The sequence below is a fragment of the Pelecanus crispus genome, chromosome Z (genome assembly GCF_030463565.1).
Source record: "Pelecanus crispus isolate bPelCri1 chromosome Z, bPelCri1.pri, whole genome shotgun sequence".
Taxonomy (NCBI): Eukaryota; Metazoa; Chordata; class Aves; order Pelecaniformes; family Pelecanidae; genus Pelecanus; species Pelecanus crispus.
Genome location: NC_134676.1, coordinates 50,561,876 through 50,577,927, shown reverse-complemented (window position 1 = coordinate 50,577,927; position 16,052 = coordinate 50,561,876). Strand labels below are relative to the sequence as shown.

At 43.4% G+C, this 16,052-nt stretch overlaps 1 protein-coding gene across 5 annotated transcripts in view; it reads left to right on the top strand.

Annotated features, from left to right (window-relative positions):
- LOC104036471 (CDC42 small effector protein 2) overlaps positions 1 to 16,052 on the top strand; it is a 107,641-nt gene that overhangs the window by 12,829 nt on the left and 78,760 nt on the right. For 3 of the 5 annotated variants that reach the window (XM_075726380.1, XM_075726378.1, XM_075726376.1), the window contains exons 1-2: positions 5,519 to 5,558; positions 6,430 to 6,481. The exons of 1 other annotated variant lie outside the window; for it this stretch is intronic. The gene's annotated coding sequence lies outside the window, so the exon portion shown is untranslated. Of the gene's footprint in view, positions 1 to 5,518; positions 5,559 to 5,942; positions 5,959 to 6,429; positions 6,482 to 16,052 lie in introns of those variants that run through there. One more of the 5 variants, XM_075726377.1, reaches the window with a different exon arrangement.

Below are 16,052 nucleotides of genomic sequence, written 5' to 3'. Positions count from 1 at the left end.
AGTGCCTAATAGAATGCCCCCAATCTCTGGTAAAACCAATAAAACAGTATTTTCATAAACAGGAAAACAAAATTAATCCCTAGAGCTTCTGAAATAATAATGGATTTTAAAAGTGTAGAAATATTTATTATTTGTATCACAATAGCAAGTAGAAAAGCCAAACAAATTGGGAGTTGCTTAATACCAGGCAATGTGCACACATAGCACAAACATAACAGAAATATGCAACCTAAACACACCAGACAGCCAGAGGGTGAGAGAGGAAACAAGAGATGCATGTTAAATAATTACGACTTTCAAAAGCCACGTACACGTACAGAACAAAAACTAAGGGAATTTACAGGAAATAGAAACTTAATTACCAGCCCTGGTTCTTGCAAGTGTAAAAAATGCTATTGTTTGTGGGGTGGCATTTCTGTTGGAAAAAAGGACAATGAATGAAGGTATCATACAGAGATTTCATTGCAGGCTCACGATGAAGCAACTAGATCACTGCAGCTATTTAGCAAAGTTCCTTTCTGACAGAAACAGTACTATTATCAGAGAAAATCCCTTTGGATTTTCACTTAGTGAGCTTCTTGTGTTCAAAGATCTTCTTATTATGCAGAAAAGTTCTGAGCTACTTTGCCAAGTTCAGGTCTTTACATGTTGAGTGAGAAGTGACTTAGTCAAAAGGACACACATTCTTTTGCATTCTCCCCACACTTTCTTGGTGAGTGGTAAATCTACCTCATGCTACTTGGTGAAAGAGCACCTCAGCTTGTGTTTCAGGTCTCTGGATCTAACTCAGAAAAAGGCATATGCTAGCTATAAAGCCATAAGGGAGCAGGTGTGGTGCATCAGTTTCCACATGGACAGTTATCAGGCCCCGTAGAGGGGCTTGTATCCAAAACGCCTGCAGATTCAGAGAGTTTGCTGGGACTTACAGGTGAAACTTCTGCCACTTCTGGAAACAGCAAGCTTTTCCTTTACCCCGACTTGTTCACAGGGAAGAACCATTTAGAGAAAACACTGGAAGGTGAACATCCCCAGTAGCTTCCTCTTTTAGCAGAGGAGAAGACAAGTAAGAAGCTAGCCTTTCCTTTCCATCCCCACCACCCCAACTTATTGGGCTGAGTGAGCTCCTCTTAAAGCTGGTAGTTATGACCGGACTCACCTTCAGCGCTAGTCATCAACGGACCCTTGCAACCAAGTGAATGAGCAGAGCGTAACACGTTGCCTCTTGTTAGCTGAGCCACATTAACAGCCTGTGCTCCTGGTTCCTTGCCTGTGGCGACTGCAAAACAGAACACCTTTGCCTAAGCTGCTGTCATGAAGGTACACAGCTGCCACAGGTAAGGAATGCAGGTATGGTCAGCTAACACAGTTCAGTGAATAGCTGCCCTAACTACTTATAATTGCTGATCCACACCTTCACTGACTTGTATATGGGTACACTGGAAATAGAGGAATCCCATGGTGTTTATGAGTGTTATACCCACACACTGCTATTTAGTCACAGCTAATGTGTTCATTTTATTGTTCATTTAAAAAAGGGAACAACACATTGTTAACTTTGGAATCATAAAATAATTTTTCCCTTTTAAAAAGCAATCTTTTCACAGACACCATCAAAGCCAGCAATGATGGATTTCTGTTTGTTGTCTTTGGTATGCTAACTAGCAAGCACTCTGGCCCACAGGGTGGGAAGAATGTAATTTATCATCAAAGGTTCATATAACTATTGAGTTATTTCTGCCTGACCATTTTTTCATGCTTCAGCATGAGGCCCTGAGGACAACAGGAGAGGAAAAAGTTTTTGAAAGATAAAGTTCTTGCCTAACTTTGGATATGGAAGAAGTAATCAGTAAAAGCAGTCAGTAATATGGGCAAGACTGTCACTGGGGAAAGAGATCAGCAGAATGGTCAGTATTTAGTCAGGACACAAGAGAGATAGTTGGGAAGTGGTAAAGACACCGTGACTGCGCTTTTGAGGAACTAACAGTAACAAAGCAAAGTACAAACTGTTGGTCAGAGCACATTTCTCCAACTCAGTTCAATCTATTGAAGGGTTAATTTAGTTTATTTGCAAGCATGGCTGGCTCTGTACGCAGTTTGCTGTCACACACAACATGATCAGTACTTTGTTAGTAACTATGGCAGCTGAATACGTACCATTGCTGCCAGAAGCCGCCTGGCACATGACTGCCTTCTGACAAGTATTCGGCACGTGCTTTCACAATGTAGATGAATCTCCTCACTCTGCTGCTGCACCTGGTTTGGAGAGGTTGGCTTCTTACTGGTTTATGCTACCGGGCTACACAATGTGCTTTTAGGCACTCTAGTCTAGTATCTATTGAGACACGTGGCAAGGGACATGCCCGAAACTCTGAAGATGTACCAGGACCATCTAACATAGATGACTGTGGATGCATGCACTTGACACATCTTTGTTCCTTGAGAGGAATTGCTATGGGGAACAGTTCAAATGATGTGTTACCACAGGCTCTGATGAAAATGCCACAACTCTTTAGAATAAATACAGTGGTATTCCTAATGTGGACAGTCCTTCATGGGAATCGTTAATGTGTTAGCAGCTTTGGCCTAAGATTCCTGCGACGTTCCTGTGATTCACCTGCTCCTGCAAGAAATTTGGCCAATAAAAGCTAGAAGTTCTTACTCACATTACATGTCTTAAACACACAATACTGAAGTGACATGTTGCATAGTCTTCCCCCTCTTGGTTTGTATACTTACCACACCAGGATAATGTTTCTGCAGAAGTTTTGTGTGTAAATATTCCTACTTGCAGTATTTCCATTTAACCACACAGTTTTTTGCAGGAGCTCAACAGAATTTCTGTTAGCATGTCTTCTTCAATATTGCTTTGCTTCTTCTCCCAATAATTTTTCAGGAGTGGAGTCCTGAGAAACAGAGCTTGAGAAAGAAAATGAACTTGTGGTTAGACTGACTGGATCTGCACCCAAACTCTGGATTAAGTTTCTGGTTTTACCACATACTGTATGTATGACCTGAGGCAAGCTATACTGCCTCTTTATGCTGCAATTTCTCATCTTGAAAGTGGGGATAATAATACTTTCTCTACATCACAGGATTCTTGTGAAGTGAAGTCCATTAACAGTAATGAGAAGCTTAAGCAGAATGGAAGCAACCATCACAGCCGTTCTTTGCAGGCATCACATAAGGGTGTTCATCATCTAAACATGCACAGCCGAAACGCCACTGGCAGGGCACTGGGCTGGGACTAGTTTTCAGGGTGCCTGTTGTGCAAGGGGAGATCAGTGGCTGGGCGTCCCTGATGCAGACACCCCTCACACTGTGTCCTTCTGGAGGCCAATTAGACGTAACCACAGCTGAGCACACTGGGCACAAAGACCTTGTAGAAAACTGTGCAAAATTGTAAAAAAAAAAAAAAAAGAAAAAAGAGTCTGGAAAAATAGTAAAAACCAACCGTGTTGTCAGCTGATGCAGGTCTTATTAACGACAAGAAATCTATATTGTTAGTAAGTGTAAATGTCATGGATTCATACAGACTAAAAACAGATCAAAAGTTTTTGAAATTTTTTTTTTAAATGCCTGATATCCTTTTCAGACCATTTCATAATGGTTTTGCAGATTTTTATCTGTTTGTAGATTCAGGTATAGACCAGGAAATTTTCCACTCTACAGTTGGTCTCTCTAATCTCTTTCCCTGTGATACCGTCCAAATTCAGCTTACTGGCAACTTGCTAGCACTGGTACGTTTTCCATTTTAACCCCTGCCGCTGAACTGTGGATGATGTGCAAAAGCAGGACAAGTAGCGCACAGGTGGGATGGAGGAGGAGGGTGGCAGCCCATCTCTATGTGGAGAACTGCAGCTCGACAGCACCAAGGTGTCACTGGGTAGAGCCGCCAGCCGTACTTTGCCACCCAGTGAGGAATGCCTGATCTTGCACGTTCATCATGTTTCGTATTTGAGTCACGCTTGCCAGCTTTAGCTTTTTCCCCCCCCTTTTTTTTTCTGTTTAAAAGGCAGTATATGGCCCAGTGGAATGGAGTGGAGAGAGCTCTCTTCAGGAGCTGTAGTCGTGCCATGCCTTTTTGGAATCGGTAAAGGAGTCGTAGTCATGCTATGCCTCTTTTGATACAGTGAAGGAGTCGTAGCCATGCCATGCCTTTTTTGAATCGGTAAAGGAGTCGTGGTCGTGCCATGTGTCTTTTGAATCGGTAAAGGAGTCGTAGTCGTGCCATGCCTTTTTTGAAACGGTAAAGGAGTCGTAGTCGTGCCACGTGTCTTTTGAATCGGTAAAGGAGTCGTAGTCGTACCATGCCTTTTTTGAATCGGTAAAGGAGTCGTAGTCATGCCATGCCTTTTTTGAATCAGTAAAGGAGTCGTAGTCGTGCCATGCCTCTTCTGAATCGGTAAAGGAGTCGTAGTCATGCCATGCCTTTTTTGAATCGGTAAAGGAGTTGTAGTCGTGCCATGCCTCTTTTGATACAGTGAAGGAGTCGTAGCCATGCCATGCCTGTTTTGGATCAGTAGTTACAGGTGCGGAGCACCTCTCCATCACCTCTCAGCAAGGTCAGGTTCACATTGCTGTCACGGACTGAAGTGACTGCCAGGGGTGAACGCAGGACGTCTGCCAACGCGCAGAGTGGGTTTGCTGCTGTCAGCAGCTGGGCCTCAAGAAGCCAGAGCCCCTTCTCTTTTCCCGGCGGTCCAACCCCAGCTGCACCAGCATCCGCGCCCCGCTCTCACTGCTTTCATCCCAAAAAACCACAAACATGAGCACAAAACAGCGTGGACAGCCGGCTAAGGAACGCTCAGCCATTTGCGCTAACTGCCCCGGGGCTGTGCTATCTCCTCAGGGAGCGAAGGCAGAGGGAAAGCCTCTCAGGAGGTGAGGGGACCCCGCCGGTTTCCCCCCGGCTCCGGGATGATCCCGGAGACCACACTCGCCTCAACCCCGGGGCCGGTGTCCCAGCGGGGTGCGCATTAAGGCCCGCGGAGGCTCCACGGCCGGCACCGCCCCGACCGCCCGGGCGCGGCGGCTCCCTCACGGGAGCCGCCGCGCCCGGGCGGTCGGGGCGGTGCGGCAGGGGGCGCTGCGGCGCCGGCCCCTGAGGGCGGTTTGGATGCGCGGCGGCGGCGGAGGAGGAGCAGGCGGTACCGCGGCGGGGCTGACGGGCAGCGGCAGCCGTCCTCGCCGCCGCCCGGCCTCCTTTGTCCCCTCCCCTCCCCGGCGCGCCCAACCCAGCCGGCAGCGCGGAGGAGCGGAGCGGGCCGGCCTGGGGATTCCCTCCCCGCGACGCCGAGGTCGCCATCTTCCCCCCCCCTCCCCCTCCCCGCCCCTACCTCGCCTCCGACCCCGCCGGCCGGGAGCGCGGGAGGGGGCCTGCGCCGCGCCCGCCCGCTGCATGTGACCGCCGGGCGGTAGCGGCCTCCTCCGCCGATCTCCTCTGCGTCCTCCTCCGCCCCCAGCGCGGCGGGGAGGGGGCGCGGGGCGCCCGGCAGCGGGGGACGGAGGTGCCGGGGCGCGGCGGCCAGACAAAGGAGCGGGCGCCGCCGTGGGCAGCGGTGAGTGGCGGGGGCAGGGGTGCGGGGGTGCCGGCTCTCGCCGCCCCTTTCCCCGCCGCGCCCGCGGGGCAGGTACCTGCCGGCGGGCCGGGCTGCGCCGCGGCCGCTCCCTTCCCCGGCGGCGGGGAGCGCAGGGGCTCGGGCTGCCGCCGGCGGAGGGCGGTGGGGTGGGGTGGGGTGGGGGCTGCCCCTCCGCCGCCTGAGACCGCCGGTGCTTCCCGCAGCGCCAGCCCCGCGGCCGGGCAGCGGCGAGGGAGGGCCGAGCGCGGTGCCCGGGGGGCGGCGGGGCGTTGGGGAGCGGGCAGCAAGGGCTGGCCGGTGCCGCGGGCGCGGCGAGGGATGCTCAGCGGTAATCCCGCCTGACACCGGGACAAAAAGGAGCAAGCAACAGCTTTTGCTGGTGGGCGATTAAAAAGATGACGAGGGTTTTTTTTTTTTGTTTGTTTCTTCGTGTTTCCACCCCCCGCCCTCGCCTCGGCAGAGCGTGTGGCGGGAGGGCAGGTGCTGCCGTGAGCAGGTGGGCGGGCGGCGGGAGCGGCAGGGCAGCGGGGCCTGGGCTCGGCCTGCGGCGGGCACCGGGCGTGGCGGGCTGCCGGGGGTGCTGCGGCCACCCGTGTCCCTGACAGCCCTGGGCGGGAGTCCCGCAGAGCGGCGGGAGGGGCAGAAGGCCGCGGCGGGGCGGGGTGGGGTGGGTGGGCGCTGGGGTGTTACAGCCGCGGCTTCCTTGCGCCCGCGGAGAGGTAAAGTCGTATTTAACGCGGTGCTTTGAAATGTGGCGCTTGTCTGCTGGGTTAAGCGTTCGGCTTTCAGGCAGTTACTCGGTGTGCGTAACCTTGTGCTCTTACCACAATCATAAATCTTACTTTCATAGGCCGGGAGAAGATAATGTCCTGTGACTTTTAACTCTGAGTATGCATTAAACTGTAAGTCTTCCGTTTTTGTTTTTGAACTTGGATGGATGAATGCAGTAATTATTTAACGTTTGTGAGACAAAAACTTCAGAAGTAATTTAAATGAAACCATAAGCAGGCTTTTCCCACCCCTATTGCAAATATATCCCTCCTGGACTGTGATGACTGGTTAAAAAATAGAAAAGTAAAGAAAATCTGCAAAGCCTGGGTGGGGGGGTGGTCGTGGTGGTGTGGTGTGTGCCTTAAGCTCCTTTTTTAGGAATTTTTCAAGTTATGGGTCTGATTTAATCCTCAAGGCCTGACAGCCACCTTTTAAGCTTAAGTCAAGGTATAGGAAACACATGTAAGTGTAATACTAGTATGTTTCCTTATATTTAACTGAAGTAATTGAGATTAGATGGTATTTTTTCCTCACTCATAAGAAATGTTCAGTCAATTAATTTGCTTATGTGATCTGATTAATAATAGCTCAGTGAAGGTAGAGTTGTTTCTGAAAGTTGTTTTTTATGGTGTTTAAATATAGACACAATTTTGAAAGATGTAATACTAAACTTCTGTTGTAATACTTTTTTTTTCTTTGAAGGGTGAAAGGGGACTAGTGTAGATAAAATTGTAGAAAGTGATCAAGCAAATGGTTACAACCACTAATGAAGTAAGTAGCAGCTCAAATCAGCAATGAGATAATTCACTGTATAAATTTTAGTATGTACATAAATTTAATTGTGTGTCAATAATTGCATCACTGCTCTCTTAATTTCTCCCATTAGCTTGGGAGAGAAGCTAGAATCTGGATATAGCTGTCTGGATATCTCAAATTATTTTGCTAATGGGTAATACTCTTTACACACTTTCTGCTTTGAGGAAAGGCTGGTATCCTTTCAACAGCAGAGAATCACTGTGTTCAAGAAACTTCCTGGTGAAGTTTCTGTGTAACTAGACTGAAGTTGTAAGGTCAGAAATTACAGTGTACAGTCTATAAACCATCAGAGGAATGAAGAACTCTGTTGTTGGGGGTAGCTTGTCCAGAAATGTTACCACTGTGTCATATGTTGTCTTTGATTTAAAGGCTGTTTCACTGAAAAATAATTGACAATTTACTTATGCTGTCATATAACCAGACAAATTGTTTTGAAGCTCGCTAGTAATTCTGACCTTGCAAGGGTGTCGGAAGTTCTGTGGTGGCCTGCAGTGTGGTAGGCTGTGGGAAGCCTTGTGGACATGGTGGCTTGTCATGATAGGAAAAAGACAATTAGAAATGTTTTGAACATCCCATCATAGTTTCTGCTGTCCAAAAAATAGCTGAGCTGATTTAGAAAAACAGGAAGGGGACAAGAGAAATTGAGTGTGTGTTTCAAGTGGCTTTCTAAATATTTTACTGTGACTTTTTTTACCTAGGTATCTGCGCTTTCATTGCAGTGGTAAAACATTAACCCTAGAGTAGTGTCGAGAAATCAGATCATTTCCTGTGGAGGCATTATAGTAAACAAGAAGTGTTAAATGTCTCATTTCGTATTTTTCCCCAACAAGAAGTGTAATCACCACTCTCTTACATTCCTAGAAGGAATAATAGTTTGTGGTGGTGAAATAATGTTAATCAGCAGTTGCTGCTCTAACTCCTTGTACACTGGGGAGAAGTCTGTGTAACACCTGGTAACTTGAGCAAGCCTTTTAGAGTGAACTTGCACAAACCCTTTAGATATTTGTGTCAGACCTTTTGACCCTCAAAGGTGGGGTGTGAAGGTGTTTCTTTTTTTTGTCTCTTCAGTTAGGATTTCATTGTAGAATTACAATACACTATTGGAAAGACACTTTTTCTTTACATTATTGACATGAATTACAAGGAAAACATATTTCGTTCTCTGGTATATGACTGAGGTGGCAGTCTCTTGGAGTTCAAGAATTTTTTTCAAACTACTAAGAATAGTGTTGAGACATTTGCTTTGCTTAATGTGATTTATAGACCGACCTTTAGGCATGAAGCATAACGTGGAATTAAATTACTTAGTATTGTGGGGGAAAAAAAAATTTACTTCCTGGAAGTACCTCTCTTGCAGGTCTCCAGGTTTTTTTTTTTGGTTTTTTTTTGTTTGTTTCATATTTGGTGAACTTAGCTTGTTGTGGAGTGGCAAATTATATGTAAGCTTAGGTATCATATTGCTAAAGAAAATCTCTTGACAGTCTGTTTTGCAAACTCTGTCATGATTCGTGTTAGCTCTGTGTGGAGAAACCCACCGGGTTCTGGTCAGTGTTGCTGAGTGCTTGTATAGAATTAAAAAAAGACTAACTTTCACTTACTTTTGAGTGATACTTTGACTATTCAAATGAGCTGTCAGCAACTTGGTTGCAGCTCTTGACTACGCTTGACAACATGAATCCAGGAACTGAATAGCAATTTATCATCAAATTCATTACTGCAGCAAGTGTTTTTACTAGATACAGTTCTAGCTTGCATTAAAGACTGTCGCCTTACATAAACATGTGTCTGAATGAGCCAGTTATCTTTGGTCACCGCGTTACCTCTGGGTATCTCTTTCTCACTGTACAACTCTCTGTGTGGTCAGATAGAGAAAATGGGTGAAAGCTGGTGTGGCCCTTCGTAGAGCCTTGTTGTACCTTGCTGTGTTGTATTCATTAAAATGTGTTTGCTAGTAACTACCATATCTGTTTAATATTATTTGTCTTGTGTCTCCTAATCTTAATATTGGCCTGTAAAGCAAATAACTGGGTTTTAAAAGAACTGAGGGTGATGTGAAAGTGTTAGTCACTGTTTGGTACCTTAAAAGTCAGAGAAATGCTTTCTTATATGTGCTGAAGGATTGTAGTGAATTGGCTGCTGTTTACTCCACAAATGTAGCTGGTACATGTACACCTGTCTTCTAATGCAATTTTATCAATTCTTAAAGTATTCTTAGCAGGGTTAACATGAAGGATTTTTTTTTAATATTATAGCTGTCTTGTTGTATTACTGGTGCATTAGAAATACTGGAGCTAAGTGTACATGATGATGACTGCACAACAAAATCCTTTTTTTTTTTTTTTTTTTTTGAGAATAAATTTTTGAATAGCCAGTTGGAGATGGAGATGCATTAGAAAAGCAGGGACATGGTGTTCCTTCCTGTAGCCAAGCCTGGGAGGAAAATAAAGGGGGGAGGGGGAGGAGGAATGCTTCTCTGAAGGATGCTGATCCTGAGATGGGTGGGTTGGATTCCTTTTTGTTTAAAAAAGTCAGTAAATCTGAAGAGAGGCTTTTGAGTGTTCACAGTCACTTAAAGGTTTCAGCATATTTTGGTGAAGCAAGTCTGTCTTGCGTGATTAGTGTCTCGTTTTACTGCATGACTAGTGATGATGTCACGAAATAATGACAAATTCGAGGCACAAGCAACCTGAAACAAATGAAAGTGGGTAAGAGAGCAATCAAACCAGCTGCACTGAATGTGTTGAAGCAGGGGTTTTACGTAAAGAGCAGACTGAAGGGGAAGTTTAGCAGTGAGAAAGCTGGCTGCTATTAACAAGGAGAATGTAGGAAGGTTAGGCTGGTGAGTGTCGTATGAGCAGGTCTGTTCTCAGTGCCTGTTCCATAGCTGGGTAACTGCCTGAGGACCCCTTTAATCTCTTTCTAGTTCCATGTTTTTTGTGTGATGGGAAGTGGATGTGCGAGATGAAACTACTAGTCCAACGGTAATTGTTGTCCCAAGAGGAACAGAAGTTTCTCTTGATCACTTCTGCTCAACTCCAAGAGGAAGAGGAACTCTCTTGCCTGTAATGAAGGCACAGTTAAAGGAGTGCAGACCTACTTCAGAGGACTCTTCCATCTTCTTTGTCAATGTCACATTAACAGAATGGTTTAGGGTGGAGGTGTAAGGAGGAAGACATAAGGTGTCGGTGCGATCGATCATCAGCAGGTTTTGCAGGCTTCTTCCTGGAAACATGACTATACTGTATTAACTTCCTCTTCTGATTTAGTTAGCTTTCTGCCCAATCAGATTGGTAATATTTGTCATGAGATGTCAGAGGGAGAACTGATACCTTCTCTCTGCATGTGCAGTAGTGCATCGGAGTGGTACATGGGAAAGCAAGTTGCTAACAGCTGCACTGACTGAAGAGCTAGGAACTGCTGTTCAGCTTGCTCCAAAGTTATGGTTAACGTATATCCAACAAACAGCTGAAATGGATCTCTCTGGGTTGTGTTCGATGGATGGCTTGCTTATTTGGCTGATGTTGAAAGTAAGGATCATGGTATAGACCAACATCTAGTAATGTCAAAGGCCTACAGCATTGCAGTTGCCTGAGCACGTGATCTGATACTGTGGTTATTAGAAAACCTCAGTCCTTCACTGGACAGAGTTTGAATCCTCTCCCCGCCATACATAAATTGCAGCAGAAGTGTCATGGCCCATGATGAGGTTTTTGCACTGTATAAAGCATTGCCTGTACATTGGAGGAGGGGTGCTGCAGGAGAAATTACAATTCATATTTAGCATAGTAAAGGAGAAACTTTCATCTAAACAGTAAAGGGCTCCTAATGCTGGGAGAAGATTACACATGGTGATGACCACTCCAATCCAACAATTTTTCACAGCAAAACAGTTACAGTACTTACAGTTGCACTTTTAGGCAAGATTTTAGCAGAGATACAATATTGTAAGTATGTCTAACCATTTAGTTTAAAACAGAGAGCTGTTTGTTTTATCAGTATATAAATTGCAGTAAAAAGGCAAAACAATGCATTAACCAAACAACTGATTACAGACTGCATCATTGTTTGCTGGGTATTTTGGTGTCTTGTGCTTTTTTATAAATTACTGTACAACTCAACTTTTTTTTTTTTTCTGACTTTACATGCCTTGAACTTTATCAGTTATTATGCAGAGTTCTGAAATATTTTCTTAGGAGAACTTTCTTTCCACAGAATAGAAAGTGTGTTGTCACCAAAGCCTTCCCAGTCAAAATCCTGATTGTCTTCGGGGGGGGGGGGGGGGGGAGGGAAGTGTGTCTGTCTTCTGAATGAAGTTGGTGATTTCTGTCTTAAACTTAGTGCCTTTTCTGTCATAAAGTACAGGCTTATCTTTGTAAGGGCTTGATACACTTTACCCTCACTTCCTTTTTGGAAGGGGATCTTTTGTCATCTTTCTTGTACTCACCCACTGAATTTGGAGACTGACTGTTTAAAATCTTGTGCAAAAATAGGACTTTCATAAACTTCAGTTGGCTTCCTCATCAAAACAGTCATACTAGTAAGTATTGAAATATTACATGCAGAAAGCTTTTTGTTACATTTATTCGTTGCTTTTATTTTATGGCTCATGTTCAATCACTCTTGTGCTGAATGATAACATCTCTTAATTGGCCCCACGTGATGCAGCTATTCTCATCAAACACCAGTCGCTAAAGGAATTCCACCTACCCCTTTAAAGCTTCCCGAGAACAATTTTTCATTTGAGCTCAACTATCTTTTTCCCCCCTTTACACTTCAAGTGAATGGTATCTTGCCCTGACTTTCCGTACTGAAGTCTTTTTCTAATAAGCTGAGTTTTATAAGGTTTGTTCTGCCTTGAGATAATAAAAAAAAAATTAAAATTGAGGTAAGTAGTTTGATGTTAAGAGTAGCCCTGTTCACCTGGACTGTATAAATTCAAGATATGATAGAAACTTTTTTCTCCAGCCAAAAGTATGTGTAAGTATTTCAGAAGCAGGAATTTACCTGGGTTTTTTTGATGATGACATATCCAAAAAGTCAATCTACCGTGGACTGAAAGGTTTAGAAATGCCTGTTTTAAGTAACCGCTAATTTTTAAGGGGAGAGAGGAGGGAACAGGGAGTGGTCTTCAAACAATTGCTTTTAGTTTTGGTATTTCATGCACTTCTTGCTCATCAGATTTTTTTTTTTTTAAATTGTCCTCAAGCATATGGGGGAATAACTTGTGGGGCTAATGGAAGACTAAGTCAGTAGCTCTAGTGCATTCCTTTATTTTCTTTCTCTTTTTTTTTTCTTTTGTTCTATCAAAAATTCATCTTACACAAATGTTTAAGTGATCTGCTCATAGTGGGAGCATGTCACTGATCATGTCACTGGCTCAGCCATGGTTTGCTGTGTAATCAAGTCGTCTTATTTTACTGCTGAAATAGTGACTTATTCTGAAAGATAAATCTAGGTGTGTCCAGGTCTGTTGTATGATGCAATTGTAACTTGCTTTCTGCTAAGCTGTCTTCTAATGGGTAAAGTCTTGTGATGCTCTTGAAAAATGTTAGTTGGACTTAGGCGAATTCGAAGGGCCAGTATGTCAGTACAGCTACTCTATCGTGAAATGTCTGATTGATTCTAATGCAGTTTTTCCACATGGACCGTCCCCCAGGGTCTACCATTTCAAGCTTCCTGAGAGGGCTCTAAAGAAGAGCCTGCACTGGTGCCTCTTCTTCACCCATGCGTGATTGTTAAGCGGTGCTTCTGCTTACCACAGGCCTTTCCCAGGAAGTTGGCAGGAGTGGTGAGGGACGCCTTTCAGTTTTAAGTGTTTCAAGTTAAACCCTGGCTATGATGAAGTGAGTGGTCAACCTGTCATTGAGATCCTACATACATTACAATTGTGACTGTGAAGGTCAACTGCACCTCTGCAATAATGCATTTACAAGGGTAATATTTGTCATTACCTGCAGGTAGCAGTTATGGTGAAGTCTTGTCCCTTGTATTTATTCATTAGAATCATAACTGTGTTAGTTGTATCCCAAGGTGCTTATAAACAAGTGTGAGACATTATCACTGTATACACAGGACAATACAGATATGGCAGGTTGTGGTGGATTTGTTTGTTTAACCTGTTGTTTGGTTGGGGCACAAAGAATCAAGAATCGTTGCCCTTGCTCCCAGTCCTGTACCCTTCTATGTTGTCAGGATATGTATGTATTCACAGTAAGATGATCCTCATTTCTTAAGGTGATATTTTTTTTTTTTATTCCAGTTGAAAATTATAATAAACAAAAGGAAACTGCATCAAGAGTGATCCCGCTTGTGGGAAACTCACAGCAGGCATAGACCTGTTACAGTCCAAACAAGTATGCGTTTTAGCGAAATAGTACATAAATTAAGAATTCCTTTAAAGAAAATATATTGTTCTGAAAGTGACCCTTCCACAGATAGCTACTCAGATATTGTCAGAGATAATGGTTGATTCTAGATTATGCTTTTTTTTTTTACTGAATGTATGCTATTTTTTTTTTCCTCAAATCCTTAAACTAAGTTCCCTTTCTTTCAGGGACAGAAAGCATAATGTGAAAGCTTTGTTGCTTTGTTTCTACTGGTTGAGGTCATATTACGATTTTTTTTTTTTTTTTTGGTCAGTGTTCTTCTGTAAAGACAGCTTTATCAAACTATTTGTGGCTTATTGTCTCTTTAAATGTAACTTAATTTGTGTTTGCATCTATTCAAAGATGCTGAACACATTTCAAATACTGTACTGTTCCAAGATCCAAGGCAGCAAATTTTGCAAATCACCATGGTAATATGTGTGTATGTGGGAGGAAGGCTAAAGTCAGAATCTGCATTAACAGAATCTGTTAATATTGCATATGCTCAGTGCCACTAGCACTGCTTGTTCTTTGATGTAGATGTGTTCTTTGCTTAATTAAAACCAAAGTAATATGATGCAACTAATACTGATTATAGTCTGATTTTTAATCAGATATTTTTTGTGATTCTAAAAGTAATCCACATATAATCATATATGTGGGTAATCGTTGAGTCTAGTTTCTGTTCAGGAAATGGCGTATAAGAATCTTGTAATCTAGCAAAGAAACTTCAAAACTTTTTTGTTGCCTCTCTAAGAACTTACGCATAGGCTTAAAAAGTCAATGTTTTACAACTGGTGCTACACACCAAGGACACTTAAGATTGACAGCTCATGTCCTGGTTATTTCTGCCAAGTCATTGTGAATGTTTAAGGTTCTTGGTTTTGGGTAAGCCTATCTGGATGCTTTTGTATGTGCAGTTGTTGCCTTAGACACAGAATTAGTTCTGAAGTGTACTCAATGCTAGTTTAAAGTTAAAAAAAAAAAAGATTTTTAAGAGGAACTGTGTTCTGTTTTAGAGTGCTGAAACTGGTTCTTAAGGATTACCCTTAGTGCTGATGACAGAAACTTTTAAATTTGTATGAATTTATAGGAAGACTGGCTATTGCTTTGAGGGGGGCGGTGGGGCAGGAGAAGTTAAACCTGACATTTCTTGGCTCTTTATTACTGTAGTCCAAATAAACTGAAAAAAAAATGGGGGACTTGGATGAAGGATGATTTATTTTCTCCATTACTATATTGATTGTGTCAAATTTTAATGAGTTGCACCAACTTCCTAGTTTAAAAATACTGGCCTACTGCTATTGGGAATTACAGAGGCATTCATAGTGGTTCAAAATGTAGACCAAGTTATAATGACTTTTGTTGTTAGATGGCCTGAGAGAATGGGCTTCTTCACTCTTTCATTGCATAAATAAACCCTATAGCAAAACCGCCAAGAGGGGCATGGAGTTGGAATGCTGGCTCTGCATCAGAGTTCCCATGAGTCGGGGGAGGCTCATGAGCTGCCTGTGCCAGTGGCAGAGCAGAGCAATTAGCCTGACATGACACACTCAGTCAGGCTGTCCTGAGCTTACACAGTCAGCTGTAGGTCTGAGCCATCCGTGTATGTGTTCACACCGCTTGGTGTATTTTGTTTTTACAATGCTATTCACTTGTTAAATGCAGTCTGTCATAGTAATAAGCATTATTACTATGGTATTTTTTCTTCAAAATGCCAGGCTTCCTTTCGATAGGGTAAGTGTGGGAAGTGATGACTTTGAAAGTCTTTGCCTTAGGAAAACAAGTTGCGGTTTTTCAAAGCTGTTTTTGCGAAGGCTGAACTCCACTGTGTAGGCAGTGGAGCTGTTTGTATAGCTAGTGACTTGCTAGGTCCTTTCTTTACTTGTTGAAGAAGATGTTTAATGTCTGCTAAAAGGATATCTATCTAGTTCTTTAAAAGACAAAACTTTCAGGTCGGTAGGATTCCAAACAATGATCTATTGTAGTTTTGGGTTGGCTTTTTTTGTTCTGTTGATTACCTTGACCTGTCTACTTCTGTTAGTATAGGATTTGTAGTAGCACACAGGTTGTTTGTCACCTGTGTGATTTAAAGCAGACAGCTGAGGGATTATTCATGCTAGATTTTGAAGCAAGAATTTAAGTAAGCTACATCATGTATCTGATAAATCAGTTAAGTTACTCATGCCGGGTTCTGAAAGTCTAAGGTTGGCAGGCATGAAAACACAGTACCTGGTTCTGAAAAGCATACTATTAAACGCTCCTTCCTCCCACCAAAACTTCTGACAGTATTAGCCTCTTTCAGCCATTCCCTTATGAAAAAGGAAAGCCTTTACATACAGAAAAAGAGATCGCTGTTAGATTTAGATATGGTATTGTAAAATAGTCTGAGAAAGAAGTATTAACGCACAGATACTTTTTCCTTCTCTTTATTAAAAGCTTAGCCTCTCAAACATTGTAATACATGCTGAGTTTCTCCATACTAAAAATCCAGTGTGTCTAATTAGAATGAAATACAAGA